At 43.4% G+C, this 19,783-nt stretch overlaps 1 protein-coding gene across 1 annotated transcript in view; it reads left to right on the top strand.

Annotated features, from left to right (window-relative positions):
• Awh (LIM/homeobox protein arrowhead) overlaps positions 1–19,783 on the top strand; it is a 240,883-nt gene that overhangs the window by 126,998 nt on the left and 94,102 nt on the right. The window lies entirely within an intron of this gene.

Raw genomic sequence — 19,783 nt, 5'->3', positions numbered from 1 at the left:
ATTTAATAATGTTAATTGGCCTCCACAGTATTTGGCGCTCTCGAATGGTAGGATACTACTGCGATCCCGACGCACGACCAACGCGAATTTATTTCCGTGAAACTGTGCATCGGTTTGTTGAGATTTTGAAGGCCGGTGGGGATACTCCCGAGTGGCTGTCAAGGGTGGAGCCATTGATGGCTCTAAATGAATTTTAATGTGGCGAAGCCAGCCTCCCACCAGGCTGTTTATGTCAATACGACGTGTTCATTGTATCTTTTATGTTTTGTTTTATGTATTGCTATTGCTGTTCTTTCTTTGTCAAAGTCAGGCAATAAAGAAAAAAAAAAGTAGCCGTGGCCGAGTGGTAGAATAGCGAGCACCTTTCGTCCCGCGTCGCGGCGGCTGTGGTTCGATTCCCCCTTCACATCTTTTTTTTTTTTTTTAAGCAGCATAAGACCTAGTTTTGTAGTCTCTCACTAGATGGCAGAAACACAAAGCCCAAGATTTGCTTTCGGTTTTGGTTTTTCGGCAGCGCATTCTTTTGAAGCCGCATAGGACTTATAGTCTCCTATCAAATGGCATAAACACAGAACTCACGAATTGCTTTCGGTTCTGGTTTTCCAGTGGTGCTCTTGAAATATTCCGCTTTCTGTTTTTCCTTCATAAAACGTAGCAGTATCGTGTTCATTTGTTACGTCATCGCTTTTATGAAGGTTTTATTCATTGGACATCATAACTAGAAGCTTGCGCATGGCTTTGTAATATGAAAAAAAAAACTTTCGTGCTTTGTAGCGTGGAACCTGCAAGAACAAGATGGCTATTCTTACTGCGTTCTTCTGGAAGGTCCGTTTTCTTCGACTTTCGGCTGTCCTTAATGGCACAAACTCCGAGCGAATCACGTCCGCCTGTGCCACAATGCCACCCGGTGGCCAGTGCCATTCCTGTGCAACATTCGTGTGGAACAAAGGGTCTGCTAGGCTGAGTCGCTGCCCGAACGTTAATTATTTCTAAATATTGATCCAAATAAGAAATGCATCAACTAGGAGATGTGCAGCGTCTGGATTATTAGCTACTGTTAGTGTTCCCTACAGCCAAGTGGAATCAATCCGTAGGTGTGGCCGTAAAAGCCATTTGAATAAATGTCCTTCGTTCGGTGCATTTGCTTTTAATGCGCAGCGTTCTTTGGCGAGTACCCCAGCAATTTGGTAGCAAAATCGTGCAATATTGTGCGTGTAACGCCAAACGCTTGACGCATTTCCCTTATAAATATATAGGTCTTCATAAAAAGGGTTGGGGTGACTAACTTGAGATTGGAAGTGGCATTAGCATAAATTTGGGCCAAGCTGAATTTGGTAGTGATATGGGAGTGGCCCTACCTAAATTTGTTGTGAAATGGTAGTGAGCCAAGCTGAATTTGAGGCCGATATGGGGGTGGCCCAACCTAAATTTGAGGTGATATAGGGGTGGGTAAGCCTAAGTTTGGGGGAATATGGGGGTGGGCCAGCCTGGGTTTGGGGATGATATGGGGGTGGGAGAACCTAAATTTGGGGGTGATATGGGGGGGTGGGCCACCCTATACATGGGCGGGATATGGGGCTGGGCCAAGCTGAATAGGGGGGGGGGGGTAGGGGGGATAACCTAAATTTGGGAGTGATTTGCGGTGGGCCATCCTAAATTTGAGGTGATAGACGGGTGGGCCAGGCTAAGTTTGGGGCTGATATGGGGGTGGGCCAACCTGGATTTGGGGATGATATGGGGGTGGGCCAACCTAAATTTGGAGGTAACATGGGGACGGGCTAACCTAACCATGGGGGTGATGTTTGGCTGGGCCAAGCTGAATCGGGGGTGGGGGTGATGGGTGGACTAACCTATATTGGGGGATGATTTGCGGTGGGCCATCCTAAATTTGAAGTGATCGAGGGGTGGGCCAGCCTTAGTTTGGGGCTGATATGGGGGTGGGTCAACCTCGATTTGCAGGTGGTATTGGAGTGGGCCAATATAAATTTGGCGGTGTTGTGGAGGCGGGCCAATCTGTATTTGGGGGTGATATGGGTTTGGTCCTACCTAAATGTGGGGGCAATCTCGGGGTCGGCCAATCTGAACTTGGGGGCGATATGGGGGTGGGCCAACCTAAATTTTGGGGTGCGTCGACTGGAAATTTGGGGGACGATTTATGGAAATTTGTGGGTGGACCAACTTGAAAATTAGGGGTGGCCCAATTGAAATTGGGGATGGGCCAACTCCAAGTTTAAGGCTGGGCGAAAAAAAATTGGGTGTGGCCGACTTTATATTTGGGGGTGGGCAATTTTAATTTGAGGGTGTGCCAACTTGAAATTTGGGGGTGGGCCTACTTAATGTTTGGGGGTGGGCCAATTGAAATTTGGAGGCCTGTTTACGAATAGTCAGACAACACCAGTGGTGTTTCTGCATCTTTTTCATCATCGCAAAGTACGTATATTAATAATTGTTACTTAATACTCCTCAAGGTGAGCTACCACTCGAGCCTCCCAGCCCACTGGGCTAATAATGTCACAGAAGTACTCTCATCGTGACAACTGCGACGTTCAATGCGGTGATCACAAGAACAAATCGCTGACCGAGCTGACCATTTTCACACCAATGTCATCGCTAACACTACTCGCTCGTGCTAGAGGCAACACAAGCTGACAACTATCATAATTCAACTTTCACTCGCACGCTAGTCGACACGCTCTCAGTGCACTACTTCGCCAATCATTGGATAGAGCTTTGCTGGAGGTTTTACTGTCATGTTGCGTCGTTTTTCACGAAGGCCGTCTCCCGAAAAGAGAATACATTTTTGAGATTGACGAGGCAAGCTAGTATATAACTCATACGAAGCAAATGTATAAACGGTTATAGTGATTTTTCAAAAAATGAATATAAGTAAAGAAGATTTCAGATGGTATTGATTCGACCGGGCATGGCAACGAGTTTTTCTCGCCTGTCACAATGCTTTGACCGAAAACCTAATCATCTTGCTCAAAAGTGTTGCCCCAACACTACATGTGCTAAATGTAGAAAAGTGCGGTGCATGGTCACAGCTTCAAAGCAGTCTATTTTGTGTGCGGTTGTTGATATTGTAGTAATGTGGAGTTTTCTTCTGTATAAGAGCACAAAAAGAAAAATATAACAGATGGTAGCTAAGCGCAAAGTAAATTGGAAGATCTGAAACCAACAATGATTTTAAATTTGTGGGTTGGTCTTCTCCGCCGGTAGATCGCTGTCCGATCACTTCAAAGAATTTTGTTTATGTGCAACTGCAGCAAAAACGAAAATACTACCATTTAATTGCCAGGACCTTTATGCCCTCCACACACACAAGAAGGACACCAGATGATTGGCAATATCAGTTTATAAACCGAGATTGTTTTGCTAATTTCAGTGTAGCGTGGTGCCTGTGGACGGAGTATTTTCTTAGTATCAGTCCAGTGTTAGCAGTGAGAAGCAGTTCGGTCTACCATTCCCATGAAGGCATACTAGCCATTGTAGCGCTTTACTGTAGGACAAATTAAGTGCTAAAAACTTGGTGTGCATTGTCCTTTCCGCAGGTCATCCATCCATTTTGTTATGGTGACGATCAACGTTGTGTCCGTGAGGCCTCCTCCTCATCTTTAGCTTCACCATCGCGAGAGTGGACAGAGAAAGGAAGCTTTCTTCACAATCAGCCGTAGCGGGATTCCACCACTCGTAACTGCTGCGATTTGCATTCAGTGGCTGGGCATGCTAAGCACATCCTTAGTTTCACAATGACTAGAGTACGCAGAAGAAGTAGAGCTTTGGTCGCTATCACTACCACGAACCCATGTCAATGCAGATATAAGTACGTGCAGGGGCTGGGTATGCTAACCTCTCCGCTACCACCTGCTTCCACCACCTTAGATTTTCCAGGCATACCTGCTTCTTGTTTTCATCGCAGACGCATGCAGGATAAACGCGGATAACTAAAAAGTCTCAGTGCCCTTCCACTCTGTGAAGAAACATGACCTGCAAAGCTGTGTATGTGGGTCCCTTAATGGTGAACTGCACCTCCACCGTATGTCGGCCCCGCATTGCACTGTCTTCGGGATCGGCCCACGTATGGGGAGTGCTTAACACCTGCTTCATCTCCGCCGCGGGTCTGCCCGGCATGGCGTTACATTCGGGATCAGCCCTCATATGGGGAGCGCTGAACGCACGCTTCACCACCGCTGCGGGTCGGGCCGGTATTACGCTATCTTCGGGATTCGGTTCTACACGCGGACGCGATAGTGGGGGAAGTAGTCCTTAAGAGGAAGCTTTAGCTCTGGTGGTCCTATCTAAATAAATGTAAAAAGGAGAATTCGTTTTCCTCGACAGCCACTGCATCTAATTTGACGAGGTTTGTTGCATTTAAAACAAAAACTTAAAATCTAGTGTTTGTGGGTTTCGAATTCTTGAATTACGTCATCATTTGTTTATTCAAAATTGTCAAAAATTGCAAATTTTACGAAAACGAAACCATCAAGTTTACAACTTTCTTTCGGCAATGAAAACTGATATCAAAATTATGTACATTGCATCTAACAGCACATCTAAAGTAGACAAAATTGATATATTACGCATGATTCTCAAAAAATTTAGTAAATGGAAATACAGTTTTTCCACAACCCTTGTTCACAACGTAACCACTTCACGTAAGATATAAATCGGCCTATTGGAATTGTCTAATGGATGCTGTTTACAGAACCGCGATATCAGTTCTTGATGCGGAGTTAATAATTTGTAAACTTCGTGCTTGTTTACTTTCCGCACTTTCGTATTGTTGAATATCTTTTACCGAAATTCAGGCCCTAAATAGAAATTCCGCTTCCAATAGTAACTAGAATTTACCTTTCCCTCCCGAATGTAACAAATTTCATTAAAATCGGTCCAGGGGTTATCTAAGGAAAGCGTTTCGGCGTTTTACATCTATTTGAATAGGCCGAGTCGGAGTAGGGCCCGTGTTAAAGCTTCCTCTTAACGACTTCGCTGTAAAAAAAAAGAATAAAAGAAAACAAAAACGCTGCAGCCATCAATATCGCCGGCTCAGATTTCGTCATGATGGCACCGTCACCATCGGCACGGCTCCGTGAGCAGCTACCAAGCTGTTCACTTTCGTTATCTTCCTTCCCTCGGCGGCAGCGCATTGTCTTGATGCCAGCGACGCGCTAAATCTGCACCATCATTGCGTCATGCATCGCTTCTGCGACCAAGCAAGCTTTCGGCGGCACACGTACACTGTAGCATTGACACCAAAACTTTAAACTGCTTGCTTTCGAGAAAACAGCATGAATAAAAATGGAAGGCGACTATAAGGCCACGGGGAATATGTTCGTGGGGCCATAGTATTGATGACAGCATCCCGAAAGGCTAGACGTGGTCAGGTTGACTTTACAGGTTTGGAAGGAATGACTGATGGTCTAGTTGCTTCATTATCACATAAAGAACAGCGCTTGAAGTTGTTAGCGCAGTTTGTGTGTGGTTCCTCCTTTGTGTCCCGTCGTGAACTGCTGTTCTTTCTGTGGCTTTACAGATGTTCGTTTTCTGCGTCAGTTACGCCTTCCAAGAGTGTTTACTTGGAAAATTTTTGTTCGCATGGCTCACAGAAGCATGTTTAGTCGAAAGGTTTTCGATTGGCAGCATAATCTCGAGGACGGGCTCCAAACCGCTCATTTTCTTTAGCCACGTAAGAACCATTACTGAAAATTTAAATAACGTAGCTTTGTTAATTACGCAAACAACTTCTCAACTTACTCCGCATTTAGAGATTACCAATCTGAACACTCGAATGATAAAATGATGTTAACATTGTTTGTATCATTTCAATAGTTTTGTTTCGTGCAGTTAAAAGCAGCCGGCATATTGATGGTGTTGTAGACTTCTTATAAAGTAAGTGTGAAAGTTTGGACAGGTTATCTTGGCACAAATCAACTTCATGAGCTTAAGCATACGTGCCCAACCTTGCACGACTGCCTTTACAACCGATTCTCACATATTATACAAGAAGCACCTCAGCGCTACGGTACATCCCACAAGGTGTGCGAGAACATTGTGCGCGCTCCCTATTAGGTTCCTGAGCGTTGGTGGCATCAGGCTCGGTTTCCTGGCATAATAAGGAATAAAAACTGCTGCCTGGAGGAAAGCATTGGGTACATTTTCAGTGCTTTGTAACATATGGGTCAGCACGGATGTATACGTTAGAACGAAAAGTACTGAAATATTAAGATGAGGATTTCGCTGGATGTATTTTAGCTGTATAATGATAAGATCTAAAGAAAGAAATACTGTGATTTTGTGACAATTAATGCTGACATGAAATATGAGCTCCGACACAGTACCCGTGGTGGAACTGGCCCCTGGACTATTGGGATATATTGAACCACGATACGCTGGTTTGATAGTTCGTGCTTGAATTTCCTGTATTTCGGCGCCGCTGTGCAGTGTTGGAGGCCCTTTTTAAACGACAAGCACTATTTTTCAGCTAATATTGAAAGCAACTGTATTCTTATATTTTTAGGGGGGATGGGGGGGGGGCTTTTTTTTGCGTCTAACCACAGTTCCAATGTTATCAGTTAGCTCAAGATGCGCCTGCATGTGTTTCTAATATCCAGTATGTTGTCACGGATTCAAAAGCGAAAGAGCGTTATCTTATCAGATTGCGCGCGTGAAGCGAATACTGGCCTACATTCGCCATTACATTTGAGGACCCGAGATTGCGCTGCAAAGTACGAGCATTTCAGTCTGACGAACTGACGCCTTGATCTGTAGATCGGAATCAGAGGAAGCACTTTGCGCGCAGCCATCGTTGCGCTTTGAGCGTTTTCTTTTCCAGCGCCAGCTCACCTTATAATGAGTTATATTCGTGACTCATTCTTTGGAAGTGTTTTGTTCTTGACATCCCTACAATGTGAGAGTATAGAGGCGCTCCATCTTCATTGAGTGAATACTTGGAAACGGACTAGGCCTTTTTTTGCGTCTGCGTTTACACACTTACCGCACCAATTTATTTTTTATAACCTAATTTAGGGGGCTGTAAAGCACAGCAACCATTTATTAACAGAAGGTTTTAATAACACAAAAAATATAAATGCTTATTAGTCGGCTTTCACCTCATGGTAAGGAATTTCAATAAAGATATCTTTATGATAATTAAAAGCCTATCCTCTTGACAACGTTTAATCTGAGTTCCTCTTTGCAAGCTGATACAGACTTGCAGGTGGTTCGTATCGGGGGCCCTCAACATATGTCTAACCGTCAACCAAAAGAGTTATTCCGAATGTTTAATTTCAGGAAGGCGTGTTACCGACCTGTCTTTCATTCCCGTTCTCAAACACGCATAAGACGAAAGTGCTGCATGAAGAGCGTCGTTAGTCAAAATGAACGAGCTAGCGCAACTCACCTCGCTTATATCGCTGTCATTTAGGCTTATATATATATATATATATATATATATTATATCGACGCATCACGAATACACAAAGAGCTGTCCGTGACCAGCCCAGCTAGGTTTCTTTCATTTCGTACTTCGTAGTAGCGGCTAATAGTAGCTCACGAAGCAGAGCACTGAGTGTGGATATGGCAGAGAAGGTGTTCTATATACTGTCTCGTCACCCACCGAAAATTGCCCGCCGTGCTATTGGCCATTCCTAGAAAATTGTATATGTGACGCCCAGCCATTTGCAACACCGCAACTTTGTTTTGAGATTGGAGAGTCCAGGTGAGAGACAGGGTGGTTATGGAAATAAAGACACGCTATTTTCTGCAGTAACATAGGAATGTATAAATGAATGCCTTCATTTATTGAGAAAAAAGAAGACCAAGCATCAATGGAAGCACGTCTCAGCAGATTGGGAAAGAAGCGGGGGACAAAGAGGAAAAGCTGAAGGCCGGGTGGCAGGCGAAGTCGCAGTTTAGGGGCGAGAGAATATAAGCAAGAGTTGGTGAAACCAGTTGAATTCTAGTGTAGACCTGTGATGTGGCGAGTAAATGATTGGAGTCACCGCCAAGCATCCGTCCTTTGTGGTAGTATAAGCACCCGCCGTTCTTGGTAACAAACGTTTACTGAAAACCAATCTTCGCAATTAATTATTCATCAGCCATACCTCGCCACGTATTTCTTAGTGGCAGGGTGAGTGGATTTTAACTACGCTGTCGCGACAAGTTACGACTATAACGTGACGCTTGCGGTTACGGTTGCCATACTCGTGACTCTTACTATTGCGCGAATACTATAAACATGGGTTTACTGCACAAGTTAGTGAACAGACATTTTAGAACCACGTTTCTCACCTTACATACGCTTAACGCAAGCACCATTGCAGTATGTTACGGTGCGCGTCCCTTCAAGACAGAGACGAAAACAAAAGAATGCGTTAGAAGACAGGGTACCGAATTGGGCCTCGTGCCAAACATATCCCAGCCAACAATATGTATTTTATTTCAATACCCTAAAGGCCCAAATGCGGGCGCTACGTAGGGGGGGATTCATCAAAGAAAACTTAACAATATACAACACAGAATATGAACGGCTGAAGACAGGAATAAACAAGTTAATAAGCCAGGTACAAGTTTACAGGGGAAAAAATGGCTAGGAACAGGTACTGAAAAAATGCACATGTAGGAAATCCCACAAAACAAAACAAAAATCGCACCTTCAGAAGTTACAATACATGTCATCTAATATTCCACGGAACGTTACGGCCCACACGCACACAATGAAAACAAAAAAAAACAAAAAAACGCACATCATTCTACAGTGGAATTTTCTAAGTATGACCAAAGAGCTGTTTGAAATGATGATGTTCCAGCGATAGCCGCAATACTAGAAGGAACCGAATTAGACTCTTCAATAGACAGGACCAAAGGTGAGTATTTGTATCGGTCTGTCCGAGCGAAAATGGGTTGGTCTTCTTCGTGGGATCTACACGAGCCGGTGTGTGCGGCACCGGGAGGAGATGTGAACTTGCGAATGGCGTGTTGCTGTGGTAGACAGTATGGAAAAAAGATAAACGGCTGTGTTTTCTGCGCATGACCAGAGGCGGGAGACGGAGCGATATTTTCAGTACTGTTACACTTTGATACCGAGAGTAATGGAAAAGGATGAATCGAGCAGCGTTGTTTTGTATAGATTTCAACAATGTTAACAAGATAGGTATAATGAGGGTTTCAGATCACGGATGCGTATTCTATCACAGGCCTGACTAGCATGTTGAATGCGTGTAGTTTTGTGTCCTGGTTGGCTTGGTGTAGTCGGCGTTTAAGAAGACCAAGTTTTTTAGTCTTTGGTAGTAATCAGTTCAATATGAGTGCTTCAGGAAAAATACGAGCTAAAATTTACACCGAGGTATTTTACCGACGCTGAAGTTTCAATGATAGTATTATTAACTGTGTGGGCATTAGGAATCGCCTTAGCAGCGGAAGTAAACTTGAGATGTATAGTTGTGTCTGCGTTAATTACCATCTGCCGTGCCGCACCAATGAGTTAGCTCATCAAGATCAGTCTGGAGAGCAATGATGTTAACAATCATGCCGTCGTTTCTATGCAAAGAGGTTATGTATTTAAACTTCTGGAGTGACAGTCGAATCCGCCACCTACGGGAGCGCTTGAAGCCGCCGGCGGCCATATTGTTAGAGGAAAAGGAGCACGGCTACAGTACCTGGCTGCAAGCACGCGCGACGCAACTGTGCTTGCGGTTCTGCGATGAAAAATAAAATGAGACCCCTTTAGGAAGTATATCAGTCCGGCATTGTTTGTCGCTGCTGTCAAAAAAAGAATGTCATGGTGGTGGGTGCCTTGTGTTCTGTGTACAATATGTTGCGAGAACTGAAAAACAGTCGTTTCCTGTTTTCTTCATTCAGTAACCTGTCGCGTGCATCGGCACTGTGATGCCCTTTCGTCGATACGTGGTGCCGGGCCGTATTGACAAAGCATGACCTTGAAATATAGTATCCTTAGGCCATTTCTTAAAAAAATCACTATTTGTGTTAATGAGCGTTTTTGCTTTAAACCTAGAATACAAGAAAAATATTCAACGGTAGGTCTCATTTTTGTCCGGCGTTTCAGTTCTTGCTGAAAAGAGTTGGTGAAAGCAAATTTACAATAAAGCTAAGGCGACCCACCATCTGCACGAAGCCGCAAGCCTACATGCGCTCCAACGAGGGTAACCTGCCAAAGTTAAAGTCATGCGTCACTGGCGGCTCAAGCAATCTTTACTTTTTTTTTTCGTTTCTGCATCCGTTCTTCCTGCGTCTGCGGCAAAAACGAGAAGTGGGAAGGCAGATAAACGGAAATTGGTGGAGGCAGGTGGTAGCGTAATGGTAGAGTGCCCATCTCCCAAATGCAAGATGCTGCATTTGGGAGATGGGTTCGAATCCCGGTGGTTTGTTTGGGAAGACAGCTTTCTGTGCTCTCTGGTGACTGCGACGCTCAGAATTAGGCGGCAGCCTGACGACTACGGTCGCCGTCAACGTAACAGAATAAGTGGGCGTGCAAGGTCCCACTTAAAGCCAAAAGTACATTCAGAGGAGATACGCTATGCTCTTGTCGACAAAAAAAAAGTGATGAGTAACGAGCGGTGTTGTTGAGAGAAGCTGTAGACCGATAATGCCACCATAGAAAGGACCACGCTCCAATCCCGGTGCTCAGCGGAAATATACGTCGACAGCATGTGAACTAGCGTGTTATTGATACTTTATAAGGTCGTTGCGTGTTTGTGTTGTGTCTAGCAGGAGCGAGTAGTATAGGAGATGACATTGGAGAGAAGGCGGTGAGCGAATTCCGCGAAAAGTAATTCAGGATAGCCATATTGAACGTCGTCGCCGTGTTGAAGAAAGCCTGCGACTTCAGTTGCTCAGCCGACAGAAAGGCTTGAGTGGTAGCATCCCGCTGGGCGTATTTGGTAACCACAGCGATAGACACACACTTTGCGGATGTAAACAGAGGAAAGGGACGTAGTGAGTTGGCCGCCCTTTTCAAGCTCTGGTATAGCTTGAAAAATGAATGTGGCGAAGTATGACGCACCAAATAGTATATGCCAACCCAAATTTGAGTGGTCATACTTGCGCGACATGCCGTAGTGGTCTGCCACCAGGACATCATGAAGTTGCAGCGATGATAGTTTTCATTGGGTACTTGAGAATAAAAACTAGCACATCAGAGACGTCCGAGGGATGTTTCTACGGTACAGTAAAAGCTCGTTAATTCGAACCGCAAGGGGAAGCCGCTTCAGTTCGAAATAACGAAAGTTCGAACTAACGAAAGTGAAAGAGAACAATAGTACATTGCGATTTGGAAGCAGTAGGGCATGTTTAATGCTTGAAAACATCCGTGATCGTAGTTCGCCTTTTTTCCTTGAAGGCGAGAGCTAGCACTTTTTGCTCTAACGAGCGAATGTGGCGCAAGGCCTCCTCTTCGCTTTCTTCAAAACTGAAGAAGAGACGGGCAGCATTCAATCCAGCCATGACCTCCACAGCGGAGGGCCACACTGGCGCTTAGTCTTCCTCCTCCTCGTCGTCACTGGCAGCGACAGGTTAAGCGCTTCTCACCTGAGAAATTATGTCCTTATCTTTCAGCGCACCACACACCACTGCACCCTCATCCACGTCGACATAGTCAGCAATTCGCGACGGGCAAGAAGTCTAGGAGGTCAATGTAGAACGGAGAGAAGGCAGCCGCCGCTGCCTTCTGGCCGACAGCGCGCCGGTTATATTTTTCCCGAGTTTGCCTTCTTTCGCCGTTCTCTCCGTTCCGGAGGCGACGCAGCCTAGTGTGCAGGCAGTATGCGCGTTTCTCTGGCCGTGTGCATGGCGCCAAGCCGCTGGTACTATGGCGCGTAGTTCGAATTATCCGTGACGGAACCTTCTGGCGTTCGAATTAACGGGCTTTTTTATGCATAGACTTCTGTGGAGCTTGGCCGGACCAAATCGTACAGTTCGAATTATCCATAAATTCGAATTATTGAAGTTCGAATTAACGAGCTTTCACTGTATAAGAACACATCGCTCTCCCCCCCCCCCTAATAACTAAATCACGAATATAAGCTTACGAATAGGGGCATCATACGACCGAGCACTAGGGCGCTTGTTGATATTGTTCAGGATGACGTCAGCGTTTCATTCAGTGTTTATATCTGAGAAAATGAGTTGGAGTTACGTTTATTTGCATCACAATGGCGGGCGTAATCAGGCAAACATTGACAGCATTTCATTAGAGGGTGCTTGACTACTGTGTGGAGATTACGTTTAACAATGACAACAAACACAGAAAGCTTTGCTTACATCGATTCGCACATACATGGGATCCGCATAATTTTGTGACTATCAATTTAGATGCTTCACAATGGCGCTCATTAGCGCAACATATCCATCCACAGTGAGCAAAAGCGGCTGTCGTATCCACAGTAGAATTGATTTAAATGGCTTTAATCCCATGGACATATCGTCGCCAACTTCTGTGGGATTGGAGTCGTCAAAATGGAATACAGGTGCGACGACACAGGGACAGTTTGCTCCACTCTTGTTTCGTGACCTTTGTGTCAAGGTGAAAAACCAACATATCCATGTATATGTCTTACTACTTAAGCACATCTAGATTTGCAGCTGCGGCGATAGCCCATGAGTGCGCATTGCAAAGTCGCTAGTGAAATAATTGTGTGCACCTTAACGAATTCGATAAGGGAAAATCAAAATCCATCCACGACGGCGTCTCTAGTAGGCGCTGTGCGATGTTCGGACGTTAACAATGTATGCCGACTGAAGAAAGGCTGCCCCGAAGTGCTTCTGACGGCTAAGCTAGCTTCTTTACTCCGTAGAATGAAAAAAAGAGAAAAAAAAGGGAAAAGAAAAGAGAAGAAGAAAAAAAAGAACCGAATCAAAAGCCCAGAATCAACACTTGCTCGTCGCGAGTAAACGCTGGATGACGAGTAATTTCCAGGCGCCGAGCGAATACGCTTGATCAAGAACACTGATAACGCCGGCGGGACAAGCACTGTGGCGAAGTTCAATGCGCAGGGATAGCTTTTACTTTTTTATGTTTGTTTGGTTGACGTCATCACGCGTCACCGCGGGAAGTTTGAAAAGTTTAAGGTGAGTACGCCACGTGGTGGCACTCACGCGAACTAAACCCTTGTGTCCAGAAAAGCTGGATACGTCTATGCGTTTGCTGACACGCTACGCAGCAAATGAAGTGCATTTTCACGTTTGCTTCGTACGCCTTTGCGAGTTGTCAGTACTAGGATGTGTTCGAACCCCAGCAGACGACGAGGTCGTCACAACTTTCTTTTGTTCAGTAGCATGCAAAAATCGCGCTTACGGAGCAGCTTAATTAATTCAACCCCAGTAAGGGCAAATGACAAGACAGCAAAGCACCTGAAGTTTCAACGTTGTGCTGAACGCGGTACCGTTCAGTTGCATTTTCTTGTCGGTTTTCAAGCGTGAATTTCTCTATGCATCTTGAAAGCTTATCTTACCTCACTTATTAAATTTAACAGAGCAAAGTGTAGGCTATCGTAATGAATTTTCTAGGATAGCATTAAATCCGTGGCTTGAGTAAACAACGCCGTCAATTTGTTTTCAAATATTACATGCACGTTAAGTTGCACTTCTTCTCTGGAGGATTTTGTTATTGCACAGATACCAATAAACATTGACTATGTTGCGGACTTTGTATCCTTACTGCATCTGTATTAACACTTGCTTTGAAAGGTAATTAACTCTCCAGCTAGTATATTAAGTAAATTATTTGCTTGCTATAGTGGCACAGTGACAACGTACCCTCCTGCACCGTCATGTAAAACATGTGCAACAATGCGAAAAAAAGGCAAACGGACTGTGCTTGTGGGGATAAAAGAGTATAAAACGGCACGCTGAAGAAAAGTAAATCAAAACTGTAGTGAAGTCAGCCAGTACAAGCAGTTATTGCACGTCCGCAGCTGATCAAGTGTGCAGAAAAATTCATGCCTTACATGTTTATTTCTAATAAGTTGGTGATCACATATATTAGTGTGTAAACCCATATAGCGATATCTGCTGTGATTACTCTTTATAAGTAATGAAATACCATGCTACTATGGTATTTACCAAATACCATGCGAGCTATGGAAAGAAGAATGATGGGTGTAACGTTAAGGGATAAGAATAGAGCAGATTGGGTGAGGGAACAAACGCGAGTTAATGACATCTCAGTTGAAATCAAGAAAAATAAATGGGCATGGGAGGACATGTAATGAGGAGGGAAGATAACCGATGGTCATTAAGGGTTACGGACTGGATTCCAAGGGAAGGGAAGCGTAGCAGGGGGTGGCAGAATGTTAGGTGGGCGGATGAGATTAAGAAGTTTTTTTTTATGCCCGCCGTGGTTGCTCAGTGGCTGTGGTGTTAGGCTGCTGAGCACGAGGTCGCGGGATCGAATCCCGGCCACGGCGGCCGCATTTCGATGGGGGCGAAATGCGAAAGCACCCGTGTACTTAGATTTCACTTACAAAAAAAATTGTTGAAAGGTCATTGAAATATCATTGTTCAACATCAACAAATGACCTTGAAAGATCATTGGGGAATTGTTGAAACATTATTGAGGAAATTGTTGACAGGTGTTGATAATTGGCCCGCGACATTTTGTCGAAACATCATTGTGGCCTCTCAATTTGAAAGATCATTGGCATATCGTTGAAACTATGGCATATTTTGATGTTGAAAGCCCATTGAAGCATTGTTGAAGATGTGTTGTTTGTCAATGTTGAAAGCCCATTGAGGTATTGTTAAAATGTGTTGCTTGTCAGTGTTGAAAGCTTATTGAAGCATTGTTGAAGCTCAAAATTGAAAGCCCATTGAGGTATTATTTAAATCTGTTGTTTGTCAATGTTGAAAGCCCATTGAAGCATTGTTGAAGATGTGTCAAGTCTCAAAATTGAAAGCCCATTGAACTATTGTTGAAATGCGTTGTTCGTCAATATTGAAAGCCCATGGAAGAATTGTTGCAGATCTGTTGAACATCAACACTAAAATTATGTTGAAAGCCCTTTATGCCCCACTGGGTATTTAGCAGTTTAAACCTGCACTTTCCTTAAAATACTGCTGAGCTATGTTGCATATAATTACCTATGATGTCACGTGGGTATGTTTGCTGTGAGAGGATAGGGATAAAATTTAAATGCAGGCGTTTTGTATCGGAGGCCTCTGTCACCCTGGGCTCAAAAGCATGCTCCTAGATTGCCTGTAAGAAACCATATCTTAAAGCTGCTAGCAGTTCTGTTATGCCACCTTTTTCAATTGTCAGAGTGAATGGTCCTCCACAAAATCAAGAGTGCTGAACTGATGCAGACAAAAACCATTTTGCTAGGTGAACTGTTTATTTGTAACCAAACATCTGTGTAAATGTACAACCATTTGTAGTTTGAGAACATCAGAACCTTTTTAAAAACTAAACGTACAAACTTCCTGCAGCTTGACACCATAACAAAATTGAATACAGAAGATGTAGTCTGTGTGGCCCTCAAGTAAAACACATTTCCCAAAAGAAATAAATTTATAAATATAAATACCTAAATAAATAAATATACAAGCAGACTGACATGACTAAATAAGAACACACAAAAAAGGTACTTGCTTTCTGTATTAGGTAGCCAGTGGTACTATAACCATGGCACGATTTGCTTGAGCCCACAGTACTCAACTGAGACCTAATATGCAGGGAGGTTATCTTTAAGTTTCATGGAATTTATTAAAGACTGGCTGTTGCAGCTAACATAATTTTAGGTACAGAGTGCCGAACATTACTTGCATGAGAAATCAAGACACCATAGTCAGCTGATTAACAAAAACTCAGTTCCCAATAAATGTTTTTACGAATTGTAACCGGTAATTTTACAAGGTGTATGCACTTAGAATGAATTTCCAGAATGACACCAGTAACGAGACACATGCCATCAAACTGGCTGTAGAAATGCACTGCTGTAGCACTTAATTTTTTTTAACAAAATGCACTGTTATGCACTGAAGCACGAAAGTAACCGGAATGCCCATGTATTTCTCTCACATTTATGGAAAAATCTCGGAACTGGCGTCATTGGCTCACTGGCTACAATTTGCAAACTGAAATATGTGCCGTGATGTTATAAGTGAATTATTAATTTAGAGAATCAGTTTAATGTCTCCATTTCTTGTGCTAGTAATGTACACCTCTGAATAATCCAGCTCAAGAACAGGAATTATGCTACCTGGCACAGACAACTTAAAAAAAACTGTAAAACTGAAAAAACTGTACAAAACTGTTTTTTTTTCAAAAGAAAAACTGTACAATCCTTATTTGTTGGTTGAATGGTGTCTGCCAATTTCAGTAAACCTTACGTACTTTTGAAACATGGCAATCACAATAAGTGATGCTTATGGGAGCAGTTTATTATGCTGCATTGCTGTTGCGTGATCCAGTTGTGTTTTCTGCCATGATAACGTTCCTGGGCAGGTCATTACATATCAAGTGACTTATTCATATTAACTGCTTCAGACTTTTATATGAAAAAGAAACAGGTATTAGTGATGCGCTGGAATACAACAAAGTTACTCCTTGTGTGAGTTCCGTTTCAATTTTATTCATTGCTACAAATAACGAAAGAATTCACAAAAAAGATATGGTTTCATGCAAACATGAAAGGCACATCATTGCCATTACCGGAGATGTTTTGTTGCATTTTAAATTTAAGCGGACTTATACCTATTAATTTTTACTCATGTATTTTAAATAGCAATAAACCATTCTTACAAAGTTTGTAAAATGCAGTTTTTACTGAACTCTGACAATGGCACAGATGCACTTGCAGGTGTGCGATTCCATGCCGAATCGACCAGCGTTTTTTTGACAGCACGCATATAGCTGACACACTGCCATATGCTTGCTAGAGTTCAAAACTCGTTACCCACTTTTATTTATTTTTGCCAGATATCTTGTAGCATTTTGGTGACAGTTTAGTTTTCCTGCTCAGCTGAGCTAGAGGACATCAATCAAATTCTTTTTCAAATGCACATTGTATTGATTGCGGCCTTCAAATGGTGTGCGTGGAAATACGGTGAAGTGATGCAACTGCCAAAATAGCCAGTTTTTCAAATATTTGAATACTTCAAGTGCTTTTGGCACCGGCAAAAGTGAGTCAAATTGCAATCCGAAAAATTCACAGGACAGAAATTAAATACAGAATTGTAGCCAAGGTGACATAGTATAGCAGAAAAATATTTGAAGCGCTGAAGGTTCAGCTGATCGCCTTTAAAAAAAAATTCTAATCTTTTGCAAGAAGCTTCACGTTCAAGGAAAAAACAACTTTGGTAGTTGGCCAAAAAATGTGATACATCATTGGATAGCTCTACGTGTCTGCTATGCATGTGTGAAGTTAAAGAAGGCATTATTTTTAAATGCGAGAAATTATTTCTTGAAATTTTGTCAGCACCGACTTTTCTCGGATGTGCGCACAGCTTGCCGGCCGGGATTGCAGACGACAAAGCTGGCTTCGTCTGCAACACAGATGACAGAGAAGCGGTGTTAGGGTCTGCATTTTATTTGCAAGGGACACATGCTCTAACGCAACGAGGCTTGTGTTTGGTGTGGGCCAGGTAACCCATACAGCCATTGCACATAAAATATCAATACGAGGTCTGTTAGAAAAGTATCCGACTTTTGGCTGAAGAAAAAAAAAAGTGGCATAACTGGAGCGTTGGAAACCTAATCACCCTCAAAGTAGTCTCCTTGGGACTCCAGCCACTTCTCCCAGCGGTGCTGCCATTGTCAGAAGCGTTCCGAGAAGGCCTCTTTCCGAATGGAGTTTAGCTCAGCTGTCGTTGCAGCCATAATGTCTTCTCTTGTCTGAAATTGTGCTTCTTTCAATGGCCTCTTGATTTTGGGAAACAGCCAAAAGTCGCGGGCGGCCATATCAGGAAAGTAAGGAGCCTGTCGAACTGCAGGAGTCTGGTTTTTTGCCAAAAAAGTCTGAATCATGTGCAAGAAATGCGTTGTCATGATGGATGCGCCAATTTCCTGTTGACAACTTCGGTATCTTGTGCCAAACAGCATCACATAGGCCATGGAGGACATCCCTGTAGTAGTCTTTAGTGGTTGTTTGACCCTGTGGTGCGTACCCGTGGTGTACCACACTGCGGGAGTCAAAGAAAGCGGTCAGCAACTTTGACATTGCTGCGCACTTAGCGGTCTTTGGTTGGTGACGTGGAATGCTTCCACTGTAACAACAGGGATTTGGTTTCCGGGTCGTAAACATACACCCAAGACTTGTCACCAGTGATTATGGTGTTCATAAAGTTGGGGTCACTGTTTGTAGAATCCAGCATGTCTATGAGACTTCAACACGAAGCTGCTTTTGCTCCACCATGAGCAGCTTGGGAACGAATTTCGGCGCAACTCTCTTCATGGCCAAATCTTCGGTGATAACGGAATGTGGATAAAATGTGCTGATGCCCACCTTTTCTGCAATTTCTTGGATAGTCACACGACGGCCCCGCATCACCACGGGGTTCACTTCGGCATGTTGATGGCCGACTGGAGCGTGGCTTGCTCTCCACCGATGTGTGCCCATATTTAAACTGGTTGTACCACTCCTTAATCTGTGTGCTGCTCATAGCATAGTCACTCAAAGCAGTCTGAATCTTCCGAATGGTTTTCACTTGGCTGTCGCCCAGTTTCTGGCAAAATTTGATGCAGTAGCACTGCTCCAGTCGCTCCGGCATTTTCCTTGCAATAAAAAACCGAGAGCACTGTGTACTACGTCATTCAAACGCTGCGTCCCAGCAATTCTCGCTATTGGCAGGCGGAAAAAAATTCGTGCATGCATACAAAGGTTCAAGGGCGGCTGATGAAAATGCGCTTGTTTCATATTCATCAGGTGTTCGCAAAAAAGGTCAAATACTGTTCTAACAGACCTCGTACGTATTAAATACGTGAGGGAATCCTGCAGTGCTAAAATATAAGTTTCATGCTGTTTACAAAAAGCAATATCAGCTATTATGTAGACAGCAAATCCATAAAGAGCACTGGTATTGTTCATACAAAGCATTTTAAAGGGCATGTCACATTGCTATGCAACATAGAGGGAGCAGGACACTTAGTGCCCTGCTCCCTGGAGCCCAATGATGATCCAAGTAGAAAACACCTTCATAATTAAGACTGCAAACCTGCATGAGTATGAACAAATTCTTGTGGTGTTGTTTGCTACCACTGTTTCAGAGCAGGAACATGCTCATCTATAAAAGTCATATGTGTGCCATGTTCAGTCTGATGTGGTCAGACACCATTGGCGACCACTTTTTGCGTTCATGTTAAAAAAATACGAGTTGAGACTGCAGTTGCAGCGCTTGACGTCACCTGCCTTCATGATGATAAAAAAGGCAGTCAGTTTGTTGAGTAGTTTTTGTGGCTAATTATATTAACAATCTTTCCTTGCTAGATTGCATGGCTTAATATATTTGTGCTATATTTATGCTGTATGTGTGATCCACAAATGAACATTATAAAAAATAATTTATCGCACTTAAAGAATAATACCTTTTTGTTACTTGTCACATGCATAGCAGACATGTAGGGCTGTGTAATGATGGCTGACATATACTTTTGTGCCAACCACCAAAGCTAATTTGTTTACCTTCAACATGAAGCTTTTTGCAAAAAAATTTGAACTTTACAGTTTTTTTAGCTGATCAACTGAACCTCCAAGGCTTGAAATATTTTGCTGCTATCCCAAGTGAACCCGTCTGACTTTATATTTCTTTTGTTCCTTCTGCATTTCCCTACATT

Source organism: Dermacentor albipictus, unplaced genomic scaffold (assembly GCF_038994185.2).
Source record: "Dermacentor albipictus isolate Rhodes 1998 colony unplaced genomic scaffold, USDA_Dalb.pri_finalv2 scaffold_12, whole genome shotgun sequence".
Lineage (NCBI taxonomy): Eukaryota > Metazoa > Arthropoda > Arachnida > Ixodida > Ixodidae > Dermacentor > Dermacentor albipictus.
The sequence above is the reverse complement of the archived record's forward strand: the minus strand, read 5'-3'. Positions and strand labels throughout refer to the sequence as shown.